Source organism: Balaenoptera physalus, assembly GCF_965194825.1.
Source record: "Balaenoptera physalus genome assembly, contig: SUPER_4_unloc_3, whole genome shotgun sequence".
Lineage (NCBI taxonomy): Eukaryota > Metazoa > Chordata > Mammalia > Artiodactyla > Balaenopteridae > Balaenoptera > Balaenoptera physalus.
Genome location: NW_028126543.1, coordinates 1,154,214 through 1,180,874, shown reverse-complemented (window position 1 = coordinate 1,180,874; position 26,661 = coordinate 1,154,214). Strand labels below are relative to the sequence as shown.

Here is a 26,661-nt window from a genome sequence, read left to right as displayed (position 1 = left end):
CACGGCAATTCAGGGCCTTACCTCGAGGCAAGTGCTCACGCTGAGTGTCCCGTTAGCGCCACAGCATGGTAGGATGCTGGCTTTCTCCTCGAGCAGAGTGACTTCAGGTACGAGGTCCTCGAAGAATTCTAAGCACAGTGTTTTCTCATGGCAGCTCAGACGGGGGCCATGACGAACACTTCCATGGCACGTCGCACTGCCTAGAAATGTGGTCCTGAGGCTGTTCCAGTGCTCTGGAAATGTAGCTCTCCTTAAGGATCGAGCAGTGTGTTGCCCATCACTCGGCATACACAGAGGGTCTCCGAGGGACCGACCTTTGGGCCTCGATGTGGCTCAGCAGGCCCACAGGGGTCTGGAGGTACTCACTGATCTGTGAGGGAAAATGATGCAAACCCGAGGGGCCTAGGAGTCCTGAAAAGGGTACTTCCTTTAAAATAAAGCAGAACAGGGGCTTCCTTGGTGGCGCAGTGGTTGAGAATCTGCCTGCCAATGCAGGGTACACGGGTTCGAGCCCTGGTCTGGGAGGATCCCACATGCCGCGGAGCAACTGGGCCCATGAGCCACAACTACTGAGCCTGCGCCTCTGTAGCCTGTGCTCCGCAACAAGAGAGGCCGCGATAGTGAGAGGCATACGCACCACGATCAAGAGTTGCCCCAATTACCGCAACTGGAGAGGGCCCTAGCACAGAAACGAAGACCCAACATAGCATTCAATCAATCAATACATAAATCTTAAAAAAACAATAAAACATTAAAAAAATAAAATAAAATAAAGCAGAACAGCGACTAAGACTTCGTGGAAAGAGATGCATGCCTCCATTTCGGCACGGCTACTCAGGGACTTACCTCGAGTCCAGTACTCACGTTGAGTTTCCCTTTAGCTCTAGAGCGTGGCAGGATGAGCTCCACCCCGGCCATCGAAGCACCCGGCTTAGCTAGAGAAATCTCCTTTTCTTCCCAGAGCCATGCCTACAGTGGCTAGTGGCCTGTCAACAGCAGTCAATTTCAAGTAGCTTCAAGGCAGCATGAATGGATCTTTCAAAATGGGAAAGCAAGGCTAGTTCCATCAGGCCCCTATTTCCATGGGCACACGCGGCATACATCCCTGTGCTTTCTAACAAGTCCAAACAGACACAGGTTACCCAGTGGTTCCTTCCCTGAATCAACTCCTCGAAGCCGGGTGATCTGCAAATAGCGAACTGTCTCAACCAAGGATCGCCCCAGCTAAGCCTCCGGGCCCGTGGCTCTTCAAAACCCTGCAGTGTTACACGAGGAACTGGGCTTTAGTTTCTGTCGGAACGCAGGCTGACATTCTCCTGGAGGCAGGGTGACTTCAGGCAGGGGGTCCCAGATGGAATGCGAAGCCGAGGGTTATTCTCAGGGCAGCTCAGACTAGGGTAATGAGGCAGACTTGCACGGAATGTTGGACCCGCTAGAAAAGTGTTCGTCGACCTGTGGGAGTGTTGAGGAAATCAAGCTGTCCCAAGAAAGAGTGCAGTCTGTTGCCGTACACTCGGCATACACGGAGTGGCTCCGAAGGGCTACGGGCCTTTATTTGGCATAGCGGGACCATGGGGTCCTGAGGTTACTCAGTGTTCTTGCAGGGAATATGGTGCCCACGCGAGGCTACTAGATGTCCTGGAAAGCGGACTGACGTTAAAATAATGCAGAGCAGGGGCTTCGTTTGTGGTGCAGTTGTTGGGAATCCACCTGCCAATGCAGGGGACATGGGTTCGGGCCTTGGTACACCAAGATCCCACATGGTGAGGAGCAACTAAGCCCGTGCTGCACAACGACTGTGCCTGCGCTCTAGAGTCCGGGAGCCACAACGACTGAGCCCGCATGCCACAACTACTGAAGTCCACGTTCCTAGAGCTTCTGCTCCACAACAAGAGGAGCCACCGCAATGAGAAGCCCGAGCACCGCAACGAAGAGTAGCCCCCGCTCGCTACAACTAGAGAAAGCTCACATGCAGCAACGAAGACCCAACACAGTAAAACAAAAATGATAAATTACATAAAAAAATAAATAAATACATAGACAGATAGATAAACAAATGAATAAATAATTAAACTAAAGCTGAGCATGGGCTACGGCCTCCTGAAAACTGCAGCACGCCTCCGCTTCTGCACGGCAATTCAGGCCTTACCTCGAGGCAAGTGCTCACGCTGAGTGTCCCGTTAGCGCCACAGCATGGTAGGATGCTGGCTTTCTCCTCGAGCAGAGTGACTTCAGGTACGAGGTCTTCGAAGAATCCTAAGCGGAGTGTTTTCTCATGGCAGCTCAGACGGGGGCCGTGACGAACACATCCATGGCACGTCGCACTGGCTAGAAATGTGGTCCTGAGGCTGTTCCAGTGCTCTGGAAATGTAGCTCTCCTTAAGGAACGAGCAGTGTGTTGCCCATCACTCAGCATACACAGAGGGCCTCCGAGGGACCGACCTTTGGGCCTCGATGTTGCTCAGCAGGCCCACAGGGGTCTGGAGGTACTCCCTGATCTTGGAGGGAAAATGATGCACACCCGAGGGGCCTAGGAGTCCTGAAAAGGGTACTTCCTTTAAAATAAAGCAGAACAGGGGCTTCCCTGGTGGTGCAGTGGTTGAGAATCTGCCTGCCAATGCAGGGTACACGGGTTCGAGCCCTGGCCTGGGAGGATCCCACATGCCGCGGAGCAACTGGGCACGTGAGATACAAACACTGAGCCTGCGCCTCTGGAGCCTGTGCTCCGCAACAAGAGAGGCCGCGATAGTGAGAGGCCTATGCACCGCGATGAAGATTCGCCCCCACTTACCGCAACTGGAGAGGCCCCTAGCACAGAAACGAAGACCCAACATAGCAATCAATCAATCAATACATAAATCTTAAAAAAACAATGAAACATTAAAAAAATAAAATAAAATAAAGCCGAACAGCGATTAAGACCTCGTGGAAAGGGCTGCATGCCTCCATTTCTGCGCGGCTACTCAGGGACTTACCTCGAGGCCAGTACTCACGTTGAGTTTCCCTTTAGCTCTAGAGCGTGGCAGCATGAGCTCCACCCCGGCCATCGAAGCACCCAGCTTAGCTAGAGAAAACTCCTTTTCTTCCCAGAGCCATGCCTACAGTGGCTAGTGGCCTGTCAACAGCAGTCAATTTCAAGTAGATTCAAGGCAGCATGAATGGAGCTTTCAAAATGGGAAAGCAAGGCTAGTTCCATCAGGCCCACATTTCCACGGGCACATGCAGCATACATCCCTGTGCTTTCTAACAAGTCCAAAGAGACACAGGTTACCCAGTGGTTCCTTCCCTGAATCAACTCGTCGAAGGAGGGTGTTCTGCAAAGAGCGAACTGTCTCAACCAAGGATCGCTCCAGCTAAGCCTCCCGGCCCGTGTCTCTTCAAAAGCCTGCAGTGTTCCACGAGGTACTGGGCTTTAGTTGCAGTCGGAACGCAGGCCGACATTCTCCTGGAGGCAGGGTGAATTCAGGCAGGGGGTACCAGATGGAATTCGAAGCCGAGGGTTATTCTCAGTGCAGCTCAGACTAGGGCAACGAGGCAGACTTGCACGGAATGTTGGACCTGCTAGAAAGGTGTTCGTCGACCTGTGGGAGTGTTGAGGAAATCAAGCGGTCCCAAGAAAGAGTGCAGTCTCTTGCCCTACACTCGGCATACACAGAGTGGCTCCGAAGGGCTACTGGCCTGTATGTGGCTTAGCAGGCCCATGGGGGCCTGAGGGTACTCAGTGTTCTTGCAGGGAATTGGGTGCCCACGCGAGACTCCTAGATGTCCTGCAAAGCAGACTGACGTTAAAATAATGCAGAGCAGGGGCTTCGCTTGTGGTGCTGTGGTTGGGAATCAACCTGCTGATGCAGGGGACATGGGTTCGAGCCTTGGTCCACCAAGATCTGACATGCTGCGGAGCAACTAAGCCCGTGCTCCACAACGACTGAGCCTCCGCTCTAGAGTCCGGGAGCCACAATGACTGAGCCCGCATGCCACAACTACTGACGTCCACGTACATAGAGCTTCTGCTCCAGAACAAGAGGAGCCACCGCAATGAGAAGCCCGAGCACCGCAACGAAGAGTAGCTCCCGCTCGCTACAACTAGAGAAAGCTCACATGCAGCAACGAAGACCCAACACAGTAAAACAAAAATGATAAATTACATAAAGAAATAAATAGATAGACAGATAGATAGATAAACAAATGAATAAATAAATAAACTAAAGCTGAGCAGGGGCTACGGCCTCCGGAAAACTGCAGCACGCCTCCGCTTCTACATGGCAATTCAGGGCCTTACCTCGAGGCAAGTACTCACGCTGAGTGTCCCGTTAGCGCCACAGCATGGTAGAATGCTGGCTTTCTCCTCGAGCAGAGTGACTTCAGGTACGAGGTCCTCGAAGAATTCTAAGCACAGTGTTTTCTCATGGCAGCTCAGACGGGGGCCATGACGAACACTTCCATGGCAAGTCGCACTGGCTAGAAATGTGGTCCTGAGGCTGTTCCAGTGCTCTGGAAATGTAGCTCTCCTTAAGGAATGAGCAGTGTGTTGCCCATCACTCGGCATACACAGAAGGCCTCCCAGGGACGGACCTTTGGGCCTCAATGTTGCTCAGCACGCCCACAGGGGTCTATAGGTTCTCACTGATCTTGGAGGAAAATGATGCACACCCGAGGGGTCTAGGAGTCCTGAAAAGGGTACTTCCTTTAAAATAAAGCAGAACAGGGGCTTCCCTGGTGGCGCAGTGGTTGAGAATCTGCCTGCCAATGCAGGGTACACGGGTTCGAGCCCTGGTCTGGGAGGATCCCTCATGCCGCGGAGCAACTGGGCCCGTGAGCCACAACTACTTAGCCTGCGCCTCTGGAGCCTGTGCTCCGCAACAAGAGAGGCCGCGATAGTGAGAGGCCTACGCACCGTGATCAAGAGTCGCCCCCACTTACCGCAACTGGTGAGGGCCCTAGCACAGAATCGAAGACCCAACATAGCAATCAATCAATCAATACATAAATCTTAAAGAAACAATAAAACATTAAAAAAATAAAATAAAATAAAGAAGAACAGCGACTAAGACCTCGTGGAAAGAGCTGCATGCCTCCATTTCGGCGCGGCTACTCAGGGACTTACCTCGAGGCCATACTCACGTTGAGTTTCCCTTTAGCTCTAGAGCGTGGCAGGATGAGCTCCACCCCGGCCATCGAAGCACCCGGCTTAGCTAGAGAAAACTCCTTTTCTTCCCAGAGCCATGCCTACAGTGGCTAGTGGCCTGTCAACAGCAGTCAGTTTCAAGTAGCTTCAAGGCAGCATGAATGGAGCTTTCAAAATGGGAAAGCAAGGCTAGTTCCATCAAGCCCCCATTTCCATGGGCACACGCAGCATACATCCCTGTGCTTTCTAACAAGTCCAAACAGACACAGGTTACCCAGTGGTTCCTTCCCTGAATCAACACCTCGAAGCAGGATGTTCTGCAAATAGCGAACTGGCTCAACCAAGGAACGCCCCAGCTAAACCTCCGGGCCCGTGGCTCTTCAAAAGCCTGCAGTGTTACACAAGGAACTGGGCTTTAGTTGCAGTCGGAACGAAGGCGGACATTCTCCTGGAGGCAGGGTGACTTCAGGCAGGGGGTCCCAGATGGAATGCGAAGCCGAAGGTTATTCTCAGTGCAGCTCAGACTGGGACAATGAGACAAACTTGCACGGAATGTTGGACCGGCTAGAAAGGTGTTCGTAGACCTGTGGGAGTGTTGAGGAAATCAAGTTGTCCCAAGAAAGAGTGCAGTCTGTTGACCTACACTCGGCATACACAGAGTGGCTCCGAAGGGCTACGGGCCTGGATGTGGTTTAGCAGGCCCATGGGGGCCTGAGGGTACTCAGTGTTCTTGCAGGGAATAGGGTGCCCACGTGGGGTTCCTAGATGTCCTGCAAAGCGTACTGACGTTAAAATAATGCAGAGCAGCGGCTAAGGCCTCCTGGAATATGCTGCACGCCTCCGCTTCTGCATGGCAATTCAGGGCATTACCTTGAGGCACGTGCTCTCGCTGAGTGTCCCGTTAGCGACACAGCATGGTAGGATGCTGCCTTTCTCCTCGAGCAGAGTGACTTCAGGTACGAGGTCCTCGAAGAATCCTAAGCAGAGTGTTTTCTCATGGCAGCTCAGACGGGGGCCATGACCCACACTTCCATGGCATGTCGCACTGGCTAGATATGTGGTCCTGAGGCTGTTCCAGTGCTCTGGAAATGTAGCTCTCTTGAAGAAACGTGCAGGGTTTTGCCCATCACTCGGCATAAACAGAGTGGCTCCGAAGGGCTACGGGCCTGGATGTGGCTTAGCGGGCCCCTTGGGGCCTGTGGGTACTCAGTGTTCTTGCAGGGAATTCGGCGCCCACGCCAGGCTCCTAGATGTCCTGCAAAGCGTACTGACCGTAAAATAATGCAGAGCACGGGGTTTGCTTGTGGTGCAGCAGTTGGGAATCCACCTGCCGATGCAGGGGACATGGGTTCGAGCCCTGGTCCACCAAGATCTCACATGCTGCGGAGCAACTAAGCCTGTGCTCCACAACGACTGAGCCTGCGCTCTAGAGTCCGGGAGCCACAACGACTGATCCCGCATGCCACAACTACTGACGTCCGCGTGCCTAGAGCCTCTGCTCCACAACAAGAGGAGCCACCGCCAATGAGAAGCCCGCGCACCGCAACGAAGTGTAGCCCCCGCTCGCTGCAACTAGAGAAAGCTCACATGCAGCAACGAAGACCCAACCCAGTAAAAAAAAAAAAAAAAAAAAAGACTAAATAAATAAATAAATAAATAGACAGATAGATAAACAAATGAATAAATAAATAAACTAACGCTGAGCAGCAGCTACGGCCTCCTTAAAACTGCAGCACGCCTCCACTTCAGCACGGCAATTCAGGGCCTTACCTTGAGGCAAGTGCTCACGTTGGTTTTCCCGTGAGCGACAGAACATGGTAGGATGCTGACTTTCTCCTTGAGTAAGGTGACTTCAGGTATGCGGTCATTGAAGAATTCTAAGCAGAGTGTTTTCTCATGTCACCTCAGACGAGGGCCATGACGAAGACTTCTATGGCACGTTGGACTGTCTAGAAATGTGGTCTTGATTCTGTTCGAGTGCTCTGGAAATGTAACCCTAACCATCTAACACTAACCCTCACCCTCCCCTTAACCTTAAACCCTAAACCCTAAACCCTAACCCCTAACCCTTAACCCTAACCCTAGCCCCAACCCTAAAACCCTAACTCTAACCCTAACCCTAAACGTAGTCCTAACAAAGGCCACGAACCTGTCCCTAACTCAGTCCCTGACACAATAGCTAACAAAGGTTCTCATGCTAGTCCTAACTAAGGCCCTGACACTGTCCTTAACTAAGGCCCTGAAACTACTCCTAACTCAGGTCCTGGTCATGTCTTTAACTAAGACCCTAATGCTGATCCTACAAAGGCCCTGATGATGTTCCTAAGTCATGCCCTGAAAATGTCCCTAGCTAACGCCCTGACGTTAGGCTTCACTCCGGCCCTGTCGCTCTCCCTAAATCAGCCTCTGATGCTGTCCCTACCTGAAGCCCTGACACTGGTTCTAAAGAAGGCCCTGATCCTCTCAGTAACTGAAGTCTTGACACTATCCCTAGGTTATTCCCTGACACTATCCCTACATGTTAACCTGACCCTGTCCCTAGCTAACCTCCTGCCTCTTATGCTAACTAAAGCCTTTATGCTGTGCCTAACTCAGGCCCTGAATTTAGTCCCAAGGACGTGATACTGTCTCTAACTAAGGTCTAGATGCTCGTCCTAAGTCAGTGCCTGATACTGTCCCTAACTATGGCCCTACCTCTATTCCTAACTCAGGACCTGACACTGTACCTAACAGAAGGACCTGACACTAATCCTAAGACCCTAACACTGTCCCTAACAAAGGCTCTGATGCTAGTCCTACCCAAGGCCCTGACACTGTCCCTAACTAAGGCCCTGACACTCCACCTAGCTCAGGCACTGACACTGTCCCTAACAAAGGCCCTGACACTACACCTAACTCAGGCCCCGACACTGTCCCTAAGGCCCTGACACTACTCCTAACTGAGGCTCTGACACGATTCCTGACATAGACTCTGATGCTGGTCCTAACTAAGGCCCTGACACTGTTCCTTACTAAGGCTATGACACTACTCCTAACTCAGGCCGTGATACAATATATAACAAAGGCTATGATGCTAGTTCTAACTATGGCCCTGACACTGTCATAACTAAGGCCTTGACACTACACCTAACTCAGGCCCTGACACTGGCCCTAACTAAGGCGCTGACATTACTCCTAACTCAGGCCCTGACACTGGCCCTAACTAAGGCTCTGACACTACTCCTATCCCAGGCACTGACAGGATACCTAACAAAGGCTCTGATGCTAGGCGTAACTAAGGCCCTGACACTGTTCCGAACTAAGTTCTTGACATTACTCCTAACTCAGGCCCTGACATGATACCTAACAAAGGCTCTGATGCTAGCCCTAACTAAGGCCGTGAAACTGTCCCTAACTAAGGCCCTGACACTCCACCTAGCTCAGGTCCTGACACTGTCCCTAACAAAGGCCCTGCTGCCGTCAATATCTAAAGTCCTGACACTATCCTGAGCTTATATCCTGACCCATCTCGTACTAAGGTCCTGAAACTGTCCCTAAGTGAGCCTTGACGCTGTCCCTAAGTGAGGCCCTGAGGCTGTCCATAACAGAGACCCTGATAATGTCGTTACCGAAGACCCAAATGCTGATCCTACAGAGGCCTTTATGCTGCTCCTAAGTCATGCCCTGACACTGTCCCTAACTCAGGCCCTAAAGATAGGCCTCACTTAGGCCCTGCTGCTGTACCTTGGTTAGGCTCTGATGCTATCCCTACATCTAGCCTTGACACTGGTCCTGATTAAGCCCCTGATGCTGGTTCTAACTATGTCCCTGATGCTCTCAATAATTAAGGTCTTCACGCAATCCCTAGCTCATTTCCTGACACTTTCCCTGGCCTGGAACCTAACTCTGTCCCGAGCGAATGTCCTGCCCCTTATCCTCCCTGAATCCCTAATGCTCTCCCTAACTAAGGCCCTGACTAGTCCTAACTAAGGCCCTGACACTGTCCCTAACTAATGCCCTGACACTACTCCTAACTCAGTCCCTCACACTGTACCTAGCAAAGGCTCTGATGCTAGTCCTAACTAAGCTCCTGACAGTCCCTAACTAAGGCCCTGCTGCTGTCAATATCTAAAGTCCTGACACTATCCTGAGCTAATTTCTGCACCCATGTCTTACCAAGTTCCTGAAATTGTCCCTAAATAAGCCCTGACACTCTCCCTAAGTGAAGCCCTCAGGTTGTCTCTAACAGAAGCCCTAATAATGTCTTTAACAAAGACCCTGATGCTGATCCTAACGAGGCCGTTATGCTCCTCCTAAGTCCTGCCCTGACACAGTCCCTAACTCAGGTGCTAACTGAGAGAGTGCTCAGGTATTCCCTGTCGCTGTACCTTAGTCAGTCTCTGAAGCTGTCCCTACATCAAGCCCTGACACTGGTCCTGAATAAGGCCATGACGCTCGCTGTTCCTATATAAGGCCCTGATGCTCTCAATAACTAAGGTCTTCACACTATCCCTAGCCCGTAACTTGGCTCTGTCCCTAGCTAGTGTCCTGCCTCTTATCCTAACTAAGAACCTAATGCAGATCCTATGAAGGCCCTGATGCTACTCGTAAGTCATGCCGATACTGTCCCTAGCTAAGTCCCTGACGCTTGGCCTCACTCAGGCCCTGCCACTCTCCCTAAGTCAGGCTCTGACATTGTCCCTACGTGAAGCCCTGACGTTGGTCCTAAATAAGGCTCTGATACTGTCAGTAAGGTCTTGACACTATCCCTAGGTCATTTCCTGACACTATCCCTAGACCTTAACCTCATCCTGTCCCTAGCTAATGTCCTGCCTCCCAGCCTAACTGAAGCCCTATTGCTCTGCCTAACTAAGGCCCTGACTAGTCCTCACTAAGGCCGTGACACTGTCTCTAACTAAGGCCCGGAAGCTGTCCCTAATACAGACCCTGCGGCCGGCAATAACTAAAGGCCTGACAGTATCCTGAGCTAATATCCTGACCCATCTCTTACCAAGGTCCTGACACTGTCCCTATGTAAGCCCTGATACTGTCCCTAAGTGAAGCCCTGAGTCTGTCCCTAACTCAGGCCCAGACGCAGTACCTAACTCAGACCCTCAAAATGTCTTTGAGACCCTGATGCTCTTCCTAAGTCATGCCCTGACACTGTCCCTAGCTAAGGCCCTGACGCTAGGTCTTACTCAGGCTCCATCGCTCTCCCTAAGTCAGGCTCTGATGCTGTCCCTACCTGAAGCCCTGACACTAGCCCTAAGTAAGGCCCTGATACTCTCTGTAAGTAAGGTCTTGACACTATCCCTAGCTCATTTCCTGACACTATTCCTAGACCTTAACCTAACCCTGTCCCTAGCTAATGTCTTGCCTCTTATGCTAACTAAAGTCCTGATGTTCTCCCTAACTAAGGCCCTGAAATTAGTCCCAAGGCCCTGACACTGTCCCTAACTACGGCCTGGATGCTTGTCCTAACTCAGGCCCTCACACTGTCCCTAACTAAGGCCCTGACACTACTCCTAACTCAGTCCCTCACACTGTACCTAGCAAAGGCTCTGATGCTAGTCCTAACTAAGCTCCTGACACTGTCCCTAACTAAGGCCCTGCTGCTGTCGATAACTAAAGTCCTGACTCTATCCTGAGCTAATATCCTGACCTATCTCTTACCAATGTACTGACACTGTCCCTAAGTAAGCCCTGACACTGTCCCTAAGTGAGGCCCTGAGGCTGTCCCTAACTAAGGCCCTGACGCCCAGCCTAACTCAGGCCCTCATGCTAGGCCTAACCCTGGCCCTGACATTATCCCTAACAAAGGCCCTGACCCTAGTCTTACCTTAGGCCCTGATGTTTGGTCTAACTCAGGTTCTGACGCTGTCCCTAACTAAGGCCCTGAAGCTGTCCCTAAAGTCAGCCTTGCTGCCGTCAATATCCAATGTGCTGACACTATCCTAAGCTAGTATCTTGATCCATCTCTTACCATGGTCCTGACACTGTCCTGACTAAAGTCCTGATGCCGTCCCAAAGTGTGGCCCTGAGGCTGTCCCTTTGAAGCCCTGTTGCTGTAGCTAACTCAGGCCCTGATAATGTCTTTAACTAAGGCCCTGATGCTGATCCTAGCTAAGATCCTGACGCTAGGCCTCACTCAGTCCCTGACATTGTCCCTAACTCAGGCCCTGACACTTTGCCTAACTCAGGTCCTGACTCTGTCCCTAACTCAGGCCCTGAAGCTGTCCCTAACTCAGGCCCTGACACTTTGCCTAACTCAGGTCCTGGCAATAACTTTAACTAAGACCGTGATGCTGATCCTAACTACAGTCCTGATGCTGGTCCTACGTCATGCCCTGACACTCTCCCCAGCTCAGGATCTGATGCTGTCTGTTATATCTTGGTCTCTCCCTCCCTAATTCCCTGAGGCTTTCCATAACTATAGACCTGACACTGTTTCTAACTAACTGCCTGACTCTGGACCTAACTGATACTGAATAATCAGCCTCTCTGCACCGGTTCCGAATCAAATCTTGAGAACAGCGTTTTGGAAAAATAGAAAAGATTAGTTTTATCATTCTGCCAGCCAATGGAGGACACAGCAGGCTCGTGCCCTCAACAGCTGTGTGTCCCAATGCAGGAGGATTTGGTGTTTCAGAGCGATGGTTCAAGGGTGTGGTTGCTCATAAGGATCAGTGTGTATGCAGGGCCTGCACTCCTTTAATCTGGTCTCAGATAGTTTCTTGATGAGCTCCTCTGGAATGAAGAATGCTAACATCTTCGACTTGTTGGAGGTTTTAGTTCTTTAAGGAGCTCAAAGATATTGTTATGTGTATCCCTTGAGGCAGAACCAGGATCCTGCCACAAGGCTGCACTATTGTTTCTTGACTCTTCCTCCCTGTCTCTGCATCCCCTCACTTCCCTGATTAGCAACTGTTCGAATTTGCCCTTTGGAACTCAGGGAAGGTCCTGGAGTCTCTAGTCTATTCCCTACAAACAAGTTAGGAGGCACACAGAAAGGCTTCTGTGCCCAGGAGACCACAGAGTCCCTCTCAGTTTCACTCCTCCTCTTCTGGATACTCCTCAATCTTGAGGAGAACAGATTTTTGACAAGAAAAGGAATAATCATTTCAGATTGAGACATTAATCATAAACTTGGCACAGGAACTCGGTTTTAAGGGGACTCGGTTTTAATTCCCACTTCACTTTTATCTTTCCCCACATCCTTCAAGGAACAGGGTGATGACCGCTCTGGCTACTTCTTGCTGAAATGGGGCGCAGTCCTGCCTAAATCTAGGGGAATGGATACCAAGTTAGAAATATTTGAGTTCCAAGTCCTGTACCTGAGACTCGTATGATTAAGATCTCAGTCCCTTGGTCCCCCATTTTGGCGTAACCAATCCAGTTAAAATAGGAGGGGTAACAACTGAAATTTTAACAGTAAAAACAGATCTCATTCCCTTAGAAATTCAGGAGAATAAGTCTGAAACCTGGTCTGGAACTGGCACTTCAGAGAGGCTTCGCAGCCAGTTGTCTAAGTCTACCTAAGTAGGTTTTAACTTCTGATGTAGTATTGATGTATCCATAACAGGAGCTATTGACCACTACACATATGTCTCATCTTTCTATTAGTATGTGATCTAACGTCATTGTTTGAAATTTAATCGTTAAGAGAGGAGTCCTTGAAAACGTACGGTTGCAGCTACCAGCAGACATTGATTTGAGAATGACTAGTGGCATCCTGAGTCTGATATAGCTCAGAAATTCAATTTCAACAATACAGGAACGCGGGGACTTACCTGGTGTTTCAGTGGTTAAGACTTCGCCTTCCAACGCAGGGGGTGACAGTTTGATCCCTGGGCAGGAAGCTAAGATCCCACATGCCTCGTGGCCTAAAACCCAAAACATGAAACAGAAACAATATTGTAACAAATTCAATAGACTTAAAAACTGGTCCACATCCAAAAAAAAAAAAAAACTTAAAAACAAACAAAAAACTACAGGAACACATCTAAATCACATCTACAATGGTCACTTAGGTTTATCCTGGATGTCTGAACCATAGTTACTTTTTGACTGTCAAATGCATTCCCCTCCTCAATGCCAAAGCAGATGTACAATTCATATCCAAAAGGCCACAAAACAGGCCACTTTGGTCAGTAAAATTTAAGTTAAACCATGTAGAAGCCAGAGTGACTTCCTCACACCTCAATACGTGAAGAGTTTTTTTCCCTTTTGATTACAAGTCTTTCAATAGAAAGCATTGATGATCAAAATGTCAATCCATCAGTGCCAGAATGATTCAGCTGTTTGGCCCAGGTGTAGATCACGGCCCTCAGCGCTAGGCCTCCTTTATATTTGCCTAGTTAATCCACATTGGGGGAATACTGATCAGGTATCGTGAACATGCTCAGAGGTATGTTAATGAGAAAACGCTTTATATAGGCCATACATTTTATTATTCATACCCAATTGTCACACAAGCATTGTACATGTGCTTTTAGCAGTAGACCTAAAGCAAACAGTGATACATCATGAGTAATTACATTCTGATAACTTCACTAGGTAATTTTCCTTTCCTCTTAAACATCAGGGCAAAATGAAGCCAACACAGTAACTTTCATAACTACACAATTCAGTACAGAGGTGTCATTTATTTACCCAATTGCTCCAAGTCCTAAGTAGCTTCAGGTGAAGGACTTCCCTGTGTCTGGGAAACACAGATCAAAGCCAGTAACAAAAAAACAAAAACATTATAACCATATTCACCAGTTCACTCAATAACCAATCCTTTTGTTAACTTTTTATGAAGCCATCCTATTCTCCATTAAGATTTTTCATTTCTTACCCAGTTTGGCATTATGATATGAAATTTATCAGAGACCTGTGCTTGCCAAAAGGTCCTTCACATACATCTTCTTGAAGATGAAGCAGTTTTGCAAAGTGTTAGAGCACAACAGTAACTATCTATAAATCACATAAAGACTTAAAAGGTCATGGTTAAACATTTGATCACAATGTAAATGACAAAAGAAACCATTATTGCTGTGACGTACAACATTTAAAAATAACTAGAATTATGACTGATCAAATTTTACCAGGACATACTAGATTTTTAGGAATTCCATGTAATTTAACATACTAATCAAACATTTCTCTCTGAGATGGCTCAAGGGCCTTCTAAAGCATCTTCAAGTTAGCTGGAGATCAAAAGAACTGTTAGAATTGGCCAAACAACACTCATTCACTGAACCAAAGTAAAGAGATTTCAAACAAAAATACAGATCACAGACACAGGCAAAGAAACTCACAAGCTGTCCACAATCAAAAACAGCATTCCAAGAAAACTTTGGAGGGAGAAACCAAATCCAGGCTTGCCCTAACCCACTTCCAACATAATCCATCTTAGAAAATCCCGGTCATGCACAACTCTTTCCTCAGTGTTCCCTTTTCACAAATGTTCATCACTTCTGTATCCATCTTATGTTGCCCCTTATTTTTTTTCCACATTTAGACACAACCAGCTCTAGTGCAAAGTGACTTTCTTTTCTCTTTGTACCATCAGCCTGTTACCTAGCTGCTCACTTTCTTTATTACATAGCTTCATAAATGCTTGAACATACAGAACTTCTGTCTTTCTCTTCCTGTGTCAAAATAACTAGCTGAAGGATAGTATAGTCATTTAGGCTACCATTCAAAGACCACCTTTCTGCATTTTTCAAGAATGTATCCATACACTGGCCAGACAAAATTACAATAGAATTTCATTCTTTTCTTAGTCTTAGGTTTACAACTATAGGTTGACCAGTCTGCCAGGATTTTGCCCATTGGCTATCAGATGGAACTGAAGAAGAAGCACTTCTTATGTCTGAACCATAGAACACTCAAATGCGGGCTAAGAACAAACAAAATCCACACCACCAATGGAAGCCTCAAACCAAAGGAACCAGAAACCAAACAGAAACCAAAAACCAAACAGCACAAGACTCAAATCAGCTTCCAAATCTCAACTTAGCCTGTGACCTCTGTCCAAGTGGTGCACCTTCCAAATGAGATTTCCTGGAATGAAAAGTCACCCAAATGGGAACCAAGGTTCCCCCAAATGTACAGGGCTAAAAGGACCTCAGAGTGCCTGCCAGGGGAGTTACCACATGCTGGCTGAGGTGCTGAAACATCCCAAATGCTGTTTTTCTGGTTCCCCAAAATAATCCCTTGGAGTAGGACATTCGGGGCAGTCCAGGCAGGAGGAAGAGAGGAATGTCCTCAAGGCAAAGACGGCCTCGGCAGCTGCTAGGGTGGTCCCTCTTCCACCATCTACTCCTGCCCCAGAGTTCTAACTGCTGGGATGACTAGGGCTTGGCCTTCCCAGGCAAGGGTCCCACGTGGTCTGGCCTCTAAAGGAATTCTCCAACCCTACACTCTCTCGAAAGAGGCTGGCGTGGAGAAAATCTCAGTGTCCAATCAAGTCAGGGGACCCACAGGGGCCATCCCCAAGTCAGTCCCACACTGGGTACTAAATTTGATGTCGAAAACTCGACCTCTGTGCACCAGTGCCAAATCGAATCTCAGAGAGAGAGGTTTGGAGGAAGTAGAAAAGAATAGCTTTACTGCTTTGGCAGCCAAAGGGGGAGACAGAAAACTCATGCCCTCAAAAACCGTGCGTCCCAATGCAGGAGGATCTGGTGAGGAGTTTTACAGAAATGGTTTAAGGACACAGTCGATCCTAAGGATTAGTGTGTGCACAGGGCCTTAACTCACTTTAATCTGGCCTCAGATGGTCTCTTGATGAGCTTCTCTGGAATGAAGAACACGAAAATCTTCTATTTTGTGGGGGTTTTAGGTTGGTAAAGCACCCAAAGATACTCTTAAGTGTATCCCTTGAGGCAAAACCAGGATCCTGCCCCAAGGCTGCACTACTGTTTCTTGACTCTTCCTCCCTTGTCTCTGCATCCCCTCCCTTCCCTGATTAGCAACTATTCGAATCTGCCCTTTGGAACTCAGGGAAGGTCCTGGAGTCTCAAGCCTAACTAAGGCCCTTACACTACTCCTAACTCAGTCCCTGACACTGTACCTAACAAAGGCTCTGATGCAAATCCTAACTCAGGCCCTGACACTGTCTCTAACTAAGGCCCTGCTGCCGTCAATATTTAAGTCCTGACATTATCCTGAGCTAATACCCTGACCCTGATCTTACCAAGGTCCTGAAACTGTCCCAAACTAAGCCCCTGGCGCTGTCCCTAAGTGAGACCCTGAGGCTGTCCCTAACAGAGGCCCTGATAATGTCTTTAACAAAGACCCTAAGGCTGATCCTACAGAGGCCCTTATGCTGCTCCTAAGTCATGCCCTGACACTGTCACTCACTCAGGCCCTAAAGATAGGCCTCACTTAGGCCCTGTTGCCTTACCTTAGTTAGGCTCTGACGCTGTCCCTACATAAAACCTTGACACTGGTCCTGATGAAGGCCCTGACGCTGGTCCTAACTAAGGCCCTGATGCTCTCAATAACTAAGGTCTTCACGCTATCCCTAGCTCATATCCTGACACTATCCCTGGCCTGGAACCTAACTCTGTCCCGAGCTAATGTCCTGCCCCGTATCCTCACCGAAGCCGTAATGCTCTCCCTAACTAAGGCCCAGACTAGTCCTAACTAAGGCCCTGACACTATCTCTAACTAAGGTCTGGAATCTGTCCCTAATATAGGTCCTGCTGCCAGCAATAACTAAAATCCGGACACTATCCTGAGCTAATATCCTGACCCATTTCTAACCAAGGTCCTGACACCGTCCCTAAGAAAGCCCTGTCGCTGTCTTTAAGTGAAGACCTGAGGCTGTCCGTAACTCAGACCCTAAAGCTATGCCTAACTGAGGCCTTGACGCTGTGACTAACTCAGGCCCTGATCATGTCTTTAACTAACACCCTAATGCTGATGTAACAAAGGCCGTGATGCTGCTCCTAAGTCATGCCCTGACAGTGTCCCCAGCTAAGGGCCTGACGCTAGGCCTCACTCAGGCCCTGTCACTCTCCCAGGGTCAGGCACTGACGCTGTCCCTACCTGAAGCCCTGACTCTGGTCCTAAATAAGGCCCTGATACTGTAACTAAGCTCTTGACACTATCCCTAGGTCATTTCCTGACACGATCCCTAAACTTTACCCTAACCCTGTCGCTAGCAAATGTCCTGCCTCTTATGCTAACTAAAGCCCTTATGCTGTGACTACCTCAAGCCCTGAATTTAGTCCCAAGGCCGTGACACTGTCCCTAACTAAGGCCCTGACACTGTACCTAACAGAGACCCAGATGCTAGTACTAACTAAGGCCTTGACACTGTCCCTAACTAAGGCCCTGCTGCCGTCAATATCTAATGTCCTGACACTATCTTGAGTTAATTTCCGGACCCATCTCTTACCAAGGTCCTGAAACTATCCCTAAGTAAGCCCTGACGCTGTCCCTAAGTGAGGCCCTGATAATGTCTTTAACAAAGCCCCTGAGGCTGATCCTACAGAGGCCCTTATGCTGCTCCTAAGTCATGCCCTGAGACTATCCCTAGCTAAGGCCCTGACGCTAGGCCTCACTCAAGCCCTGTAGCTCTCCTTAAGTCAGGCTCTGAGGCTGTCCCTACCTGAAGCCCTGACACTGGTCCTAAATTAGGCCCTGATGCCCTAAGTAACTAAGGTCTTGACACTGTACCTAGGTCATGTCCTGACACAATCCCTAGACCTTAACCTAACCTTGTCTTTAACTAATGTTGAGCTTCTTATGCTAAATAAATCCCTGATGCTGTTCCTAACTAAGGCCCTAAAATTAGTGCAGAGGCCGTGACCCTGGCCCTAACTGAGGCCTGGAGGCTCGTCCTAACTCAGGCCCTGACACTGTCCCTAACTAAGTCCCTGACACTACACCTAACTCAGTCCCTGACACTGTACCTAACAAAGGCTCTGATGCTAGTTCTAAGTCAGGCTGAGACACTGTCTCTAAGGCCCTGCTGCAGTCAATATCTAAAGTCCTGACATTATCCTGAGCTAATATCCTGACCCACGTCTTACCAAGGTCCTGAAACTGTCCCAAAGTAAGCCCTGACGCTGTCCCTAAGCGAGGCCCTGAGGCTGTCCCTAACAGAGGCCCTGAGAATGTCTTTAACGAAGACCCTAAGGCTGATCCTACAGAGGCCCTTATGCTGCTCCTAAGTCATGCCCTGACACTGTCACTCACTCAGGCCCTAAAGATAGGCCTCACTTAGGCCCTGTTGCCTTACCTTAGTTAGGCTCTGACGCTGTCCCTACATAAAACCTTGACACTGGTCCTAACTAAGGCCCTGATGCTCTCAATAACTAAGGTCTTCACGCTATCCCTAGCTCATATCCTGACACTATCCCTGGCCTGGAACCTGACTCTGTCCCAAGCTAATGTCCTGCCCCTTATCCTCACTGAAGCCATAATGCTCTCGATAACTAAGGCCCAGACTAGTCCTAACTAAGGCCCTGACACTGTCTCTAACTAAGGCCCGGAAACTGTCCCTAATATAGGCCCTGCTGCCGGCAATAACTAAAATCCGGACACTATCCTGAGCTAATATCCTGACCCATTTCTAACCAAGGTCCTGACACCGTCGCTAAGAAAGTCCTGTCGCTGTCTTTAAGTGAAGACCTGAGGCTGTCCGTAACTCAGTCCCTGAAGCTATGCCTAACTGAGGCCTTGACACTGTGACTAACTCAGGCCCTGATCATGTCTTTAACTAAGACCCTAATGCTGATGCAACAAAGGCCCTGATGCTGCTCCTAAGTAATGCCCTGACAGTGTCCCCAGCTAAGGGCCTGACTCTAGGCCTCACTCAGGCCCTGTCACTCTCCCAGAGTCAGGCACTGACGCTGTCCCTACCTGAAGCCATGATACTGGTTCTAAATAAGGCCCTGATACTCTCAGTGACTAAGGTCTTGACACTATCCCTAGGTCATTTCCTAACACGATCCCTAGACTTTACCCTAACCCTGTCCCTAGCAAATGTCCTGCCTCTTATGCTAACTGAAGCCCTTATGCTGTGCCTAACTCAGGCCCTGAATTTAGTCCCAAGGCCGTGACACTGTCCCTAACTAAGGCCTAGATGCTCGTCCTAAATCTGGCCCAGAACTGTCCCTAACTAATGCCCTAACACTATTCCTAACTCAGGCCCTGACACGGTACCTAACAGAGGCTCTGATGCTAGTCCTAACGCAGGCCCTGACACTGTGTCTAACTAAGGCCCTGCTGCCGTCAATATCTAAAGTCCTGACATTATCCTGAGCTAATATCCTCACCCATGTCTTACTAAGGTCCTGAAACTGTCCCAAAGTAAGCCCTGACGCTGTCCCTAAGTGAGGCCCTGAGGCTGTCCCTAAAAGAGGCCCTGAGAATGTCTTTAACGAAGACCCGAATGCTGATCCTACAGAGGCCCTTATGCTGCTCCTAAGTCATGCCCTGACACTGTCCCTAGGTAAGGTCCTGACGCTAGGCCTCACTCAGGCCCTGTCGCTCTCCCTACGTCAGGCTCTGACGCTATCCCTACCTGAAGCCCTGACACTGGTCCTAAATTAGGCCCTGATGCCCTAAGTAACTAAGGTCTTGACACTATCCCTAGGTCATGTCCTGACACTATCCCTAGACCTTAACCTAACCTTGTCTTTAGGTAATGTCGAGCCTCCTATGCTAACTAAATCCCTGACGCTGTCCCTAACTAAGGCCCTGACACTACACCTCAGTCCCTGACACTGTCCCTAAGGTCCTGACACTAATCCTCACTCAGTCTCTGACACTGTACCTAACAAAGGCTCTGACGTTAGTCCTAACTCAGGCCCTGGCGCTGTCTCTAACTAAGGCCCTGCTGCCGTCAATATCTAAAGTCCTGACATTATCCTGAGCTAATATCCTGACCCATGTCTTACCAAGGTCCTGAAACTGTCCCAAAGTAAGCCCTGATGCTGTCCCTAAGTGAGGCCCTGAGGCTGTCCCTAACAGAGGCCCTGATGTCTTTAACGAATACCCTAATGCTGATCCTACAGAGGCCCTTATACTGCTCCTAAGTCATGCCCTGACACTGTCCCTAACTCAGGCCCTAAAGATAGGCCTCACTTAGGCCCTGTTGCTGTACCTTAGTTAGGCTCTGACACTGTCCGTACGTGAAGCCCTGACACTGGTCCTGATTAAGGCCCTGACGCTGGTCCTAACTAAGGCCCTGATGCTCTCAATAACTAAGGCCTTCACGCTATCCCTAGCTCATTTCCTGACACTTTCCCTGGCCTGGAACCTGACTGTGTCTGGAGCTAATGTCCTGCTTCTTATCCTAACTGAAACCCTAATGCTCTCGATAACTAAGGCCCTGACTAGTCCTAACTAAGGCCCTGACACTGTCCCTAACTAAGGCCCGGAGTCTATCTCTAATATAGGCCCTGCTGCCGGCAATAACTAAAACCCTGACACTATCCTGAGCTAATATCCTGACCCATCTCTAACCAAGGTCCTGACACCGTCCCTAAGAAAGCCCTGTCGCTGTCCCTAACTCAGGCCCTCAAACTATCCCTGAGGCCTTGACACTGTGACTAACTCAGGCCCTGATCATGTCTAAAGATACCCTAATGCTTATTCAGCCAAGGCCCTGATGCTGCTACTAAGTCATGACCTGACAGGGTCCCCAGCTAAGGCCCTGATGCTAGGCCTCACTCAGTACTTGTCGCTCTCCCTAAGTCAGCCTCTGATGCTGGCCCTACCTGAAGCCCTGACACTGGTTCTAAATAAGGCCCTGATACTCTCAGTAACTAAGGTCTTGACACTATCCCTAGCTCATTTCCTGACACTATCGCTAGACCTTAACTTCACCTTGTCCCTAGCTAATGTCTTGCATCTTATGCTAACTAAATCCCTGATGCTGTCCCTAACTAAGGCCCTGAAATTAGTCCCGAGGCCATGACCCTGTCCCTAAATGAGGCCTGGAGGCTGTCCTTAACAAAGGCCCTCAACTTATCTTTAACTGAGGCCCTGATGCTCTCCCTCACTAAGGATTGAGGCTGTCTCTATCTAAGGCTCTGAGTCTGTCTTTAACTAATGGCCTCATTCTTTCCCTAACAAAGGCCCTGACACAGTCCCTAACAAAGGCCCTGACACGGTCCCTAATAACATGAGCTGTCCCTCATTAATGCCCTGATGCGGCCCATACATGATGTACTGAAGACGGCACTAAGGTCCAGACAATGTCACTAATGACCCAAAATGTCTCTTACTAAGGCCCTCAAATTACCTCTGAGGCCCTAAAGATGTCCGGGAAGATCCCACATGCTGTGGAGCAACTAAGCCCGTGCACCACAACTACTGAGCCTGCGCTCTAGAACCCGCGAGCCACAACTGCTGAAGCCCACGCGCTTAGAGCCTGTGCTCTGCAACAAGAGAAGCCACCGCAATGAGAAGCCCCCACTCGCCGCAACTAGAGAAAGCCTCCGTGCAGCAATGCAGACCCAACACAGCCCCAAATTAATTAATTAATAAATTAATTAATTAAGAAAAAAAAAAAAGGCAGCACCTGGGGGCTGGCAGACTGATGCACCAAGTCTTACATCACGTCTACTTAGTATCCTGCATGTCAGGGCCATGCTGGACCTGGGGCTGCCCACACAGAGTGGGGCCTGCATCACCCTTCCCAGGAGGGAGGGTGGAGGGAAACCCTGCATGACCTCTGAGGCCCTAAGAACCCTTGACTAAGGCTGAGCTCAATTTGAAACAGTGGGTGACCAGAGCAGACATTTCATTCATCTATCAATGAGAATCCAGAACTGGAGGAGCAGAAAACAATGGCCTCGCTCAACCTTGACGCTAATCCTGACATGGACCCTAACCCTAAACTCTGATCCTGACCCTAAGCCCTGACCGAACCTTAGCCTAACCCGTACCCTAAACCTGTACCTTACCCTAACCCATGCTCTACCCGCATCCTACCTGTACCCCAATTCTCACCCATACCCTAACACCCACTCTAACACAGAACCCTAACACCCTGAGACCAAAACCATAAACCTTAACCAATAAGCCAAACCATAACCATAAGCAAACCATAAAATATATTCATTAACCATACCCATAAATAACTCATTAACCCTAAAACTTAAACCATCACAGCAACCATAAACCATACACAGCCCCAACCCTCACACCAGCCCCAGCCCTAATGCTAACCCTCCAAACGACTTACACCAAGCCAAGTCTAATCAGATTATACAAATACATCTTGACAAAGAAAACTGGGGAATTCCCTGGTGGCCCAGTGGTTAGGACTCTGTGCTTTCACTGCCAAGGGCTCGGGTTCGATCCCTGACTGGGGAACTAAGATCCCACAAGCCATGGGACGTGGCCAAAATAAATAAATAATTAGAATGAAATAAAACCACTATTTTAAAAAAGATTTTAAAAATAGAGGAAAAAAACAAGAAAACTACCCCAGTACAACTTACAAATATGAATGTAAAAATCTATCACACAATAATAGCAACATGAAACCAACAGAACTTTAAACGGATAATGCCATAAGCAAGTATCTCTACACCAGGAATTTCAGGTTGCTCAACATATTAAAAGTAAGCAATGTATTCAACCACAATAATGGTGTGAAGTAAAAACACATAACCATATCAATTCATGCAAAAAATCTACAATGAAAATCCAGTGTTATTTCATGAAAAACACTCAAGAAAGCAGGAATAAAAGGAAATTTGTTCAATATGGAAAAGAGTAGTACAAAAAGCCACAGCAAACATCGTGCTCAATGTTAAAGACTGAAAGATTTACTCCTGAAATCAGGAACAAGGCCAGGAAGCTGGCCTTCATCACCGTTACTCAATAGTGTACTGGAAGTTCTACCCAGAATCTTGAGGAAAGAAATAAAAGGCCTCCATGGGTGAATGGAAAAATTAAAACCGTGTCTCTTCACAGAACATAGGTCACATCATCTCATATATAAAACTACCTATAATCAGCAAAGAAATTATTTGAGCTAATCAACTAATTAATAAGCAAAGTTATAGAACAAAATATCAATTCATGAAAATCTATCTTATATGCATACGCTGGCAAAAAATAATCTGAAAAAGAATTTATGAGAACAATTCCATTTGTAATAATGTCAACATCAATATTTAGGAGTATATTTAATCAAGGTACAAGACTTGTTTTTATGTATGTAAAGTTGTATGTTTGAAATTACTGGAAAGTCAATTACTTTTCAAAACATCATGTATGTCAATAGCATGCCAGAAAAGCAGAGAAAACATCAAACTTCCAGATAGAAGCCAAGCCTTACCCAGATCCAGTTCACCCAAAGTCCACATGTCATTTAGAGGCACCGTGGGAAGGTTATATTAGGAGCCGCTGTCCTCCGTGTTGTGGACGACCTGGATATGGTAGAAACAGTGGGATTTTTGAATTCCAATTTTCCACTTCATGCCACAAAAACACTATTAGAACTAATAAATAAATTCAGTAAAGTTGCAAAATCAATACACAGAAATCAGTTGCATTTCTAAACACTAATAATGAACCATCAGAAAGAGAAAGAAAGCAACCCTATTTACAACTGCATCAAAAAGAACAAAATACCTGGGAATAAAGTCAACCAAGGAGGTGAAAGACCTGCACACTGAAAACTTTAAGACATTGATGAAGACATTGAAAAACACACCAATAAATGGAAAGATATCCTGTTCTCATGGAATGGAACGATTAATGTTGTTAAAATATCCATGCTACCCAAAGCAGTGGACACAGTGAATGCAATCCCTCCCAAAATTCCATGGTATTTTCCCCCGAAATAGAGCAAATCCTCCTAATATCTGTGGGGAACCACAAAGGACCCCAAATAGCCAAAGAAACCCTGAAAAAAGAGAACGGGCTGGAGGCATCTCCCTCCCTGACGTCACACTCTGCTGAGAAGCTACAGTCACCAAAACAGTGTGGAACTGGCTCAAAACGGGCACAGGGACCAGAGGAACAGGACAGAGAGACCAGACTTCAACCCCCACGGACGGGGTCGGTGAATTTATGACACAGGGACCAAGGACACACCAAGGAGCACGACACTCCCCACCATAAATGGTGCTGGGAAAACTGGACGCCCCATAACTCACGCTGGCTACCCTGCACACAAACCTGAACAAACACCCAGCTTTCCACGCCAAGCCCTCCCTCGCTCACACGAAGACGGACCCCCTCAACGGTCAGTCGCCCACAGGAAGCTTCTCCCCACTTTTCCTCACCGTCTCTTCACCTTTTCCTCAGGCATCACCTGGGTCCTCAGGAAACCTAGTTCCCTAGTCAGCGTGGACGCAGCCCCACTCTGTCCTGAAGCCGAAACCCCAGCGAGTCCTAAGGAGACGGAGACCGAGCTCCTCTCAGCAGAGACACTGAGCCGGGCGTCCTACCGGAAGGCCTCCGCCCCCGCCCCCGCGCCTGAGGAGGCTCAACTGCTCTCAGCTGACCTCACAATCGAGTTCGCAGGGAACGAGCATGCGCTGTGGGTCAGAGAGGCGAACTCGGCGCCACCCTGTGGTCAGTGCAGGAAGTGCAGGCCGCGCCTCCCTCACAGGTCACTGGAGGCAGCGTGCCCTACTGACAGGACTGCTGAATCCATTAAACTGGACATTCAAACTAAAATGGAGTCTCTATCCCAAAAGCTTTCTAAAAGTAGTTAAGGAACAATTAATTGGAAACCATTTGGAATGAAGTGAATGTAGATGCAAACTTTACAACTTATACCAAATTCACTCAAAGTTATTCAGAGGCAAATTTGATTGTAGTTTCTAATTTATGTTTGGCTGCGTTGGGTCTTCGTTGCTGCATGTGGGCTTTCTCTAGTTGCGTCGAGCGGGGCTACTCTTCGTTGCGGTGCACGGGCTTCTCATTGCGGTGGCTTCTCTTGTGGGCGAGCATGGGCTCTAGGCGCGCAGGCTTCAGTAGTTGTGCCGCGCAGGCTCGGTTGCTCTGCGGCATGTGGGATCTTCCCGGACCAGGGCTCGAGCCCGTGTCCCCTGCATTGGCAGGCGGACTCTTAACCACTGCGTCACCAGGGAAGTCCCCACAGACAAATTTTAAATACAAAACTATTCAAGGGGCTTCCCTGGTGGCGCAGTGGTTGAGAATCTGCCTGCTAATGCAGGGGACACGGGTTCGAGCCCTGACCTGGGAAGATCCCACATGCCGCGGAGCAACTAGGCCCGTGAGCCACAACTATTGAGCCTGCACGTCTGGAGCCTGTGCTCCGCAACAAGAGAGGCCGCGAGAGTGAGAGGCCCGCGCACCGCGATGAAGAGTGGCCCCCGCTTGCCACAACTAGAGAAAGCCTTCACACAGAAACGAAGACCCAACACAGCCAAAAATAAATTAATTAATTAATCAATTAAACAAAAAAAAGCTGTCTCTCAAATTGAACTTCCAGAATATATTCAGGAAAAACGCATACGCCCTTTTTGGCCAACCAAAGAAGCGGGCAATGCAAATCAACACTACAAAGAGGTATCACTTCGAATCAGGAAAAAGGACCATCCTCACAAAGGGTAAAAACCATATATGCAGGACAAGGAGAGGAGAAAAGGGAGCCTTGTTACGCTGAAGGGGGGAATGTAAATTGCCAACGGCCACTCTGGAGAAGTGTGCTGTGTTTCCTAAAACATCTAAAAAACAGAGCTACAAAGCATAGGGCGCTTCCACTCATGGGCCTATATGTTGGAAAAACCAAAAATCCACAGGACGCAGGCACCCCGTTTACTGCTGCTATGTTTACAACAGCCTCGACTTGGGTACAACTTAATAGTCCTTGGAAGGAAAAAATGGTGAAAGAAAATTTGGTACTTAAGCACAACGGAATATTACTCAGCCCTGAAATCAATGAAATGAGGCCAGTTGCAGCAACTCAGGGGGACTTATGTATGGTCATTGAGAGTGAAATAAGTTAGACAGCAAGAGAAACTTATCATAAGATATCACTTATAAAGGGAATCTAAAAATCGCCAACCATGAACTGAATTACAAACCGAACACCATCACACATTTACAAAACACACTGATGGCTGCTTAAGGGGAAAAGTGTGGTGCGGTGATGCATAAACCAGGAGGTTGAAATTGGCACAGATACCGTTCCATACGCCAATAATGTAATCGCCAAGACATACTCATTGTTCAAGGAACTGGACTCAGCACACTCTATTCACAGAAAAAACATCTATCTGACTACTAGAAACTAGAAAAGACTTTATTGATGTCTCTCTGTAAGTGACTCAGGTGGATGTACAGCACCAAGAAACACAACATTGCAAATCAGCTCCACCCCACTATAAAAATTAATTATAAAAAAAGAAAGACAGTGAGAGAGAGAGGAATTCTTACAAAATTCAATCAGGGGCTGTGATGCAACTGGACTGACCACATCTACACTCACAGCTGAATGGGACGTAAGGCTGGACACCCTAACCCTAAACCCTAACCCTAACCCAACCCTAACCCTACCTTAACCCTAACCCTAACCCAACACTAACCCTAACCCTAAACCTAACCCCTAACCCTAA

The 26,661-nt window shown here is 48.4% G+C and overlaps 1 long non-coding RNA gene across 1 annotated transcript in view; it reads right to left on the bottom strand.

Moving 5' to 3' along the window:
* Positions 1-12,873: 12,873 nt before the first annotated feature.
* Positions 12,874-26,661, bottom strand: part of LOC309650398 — a 963,470-nt gene continuing 949,682 nt past the window's right edge. The window contains exon 3 of the long non-coding RNA XR_014257556.1: positions 12,874-12,987. This is a non-coding gene — a long non-coding RNA (uncharacterized lncRNA). The remainder of the gene's footprint in view (positions 12,988-26,661) is intronic.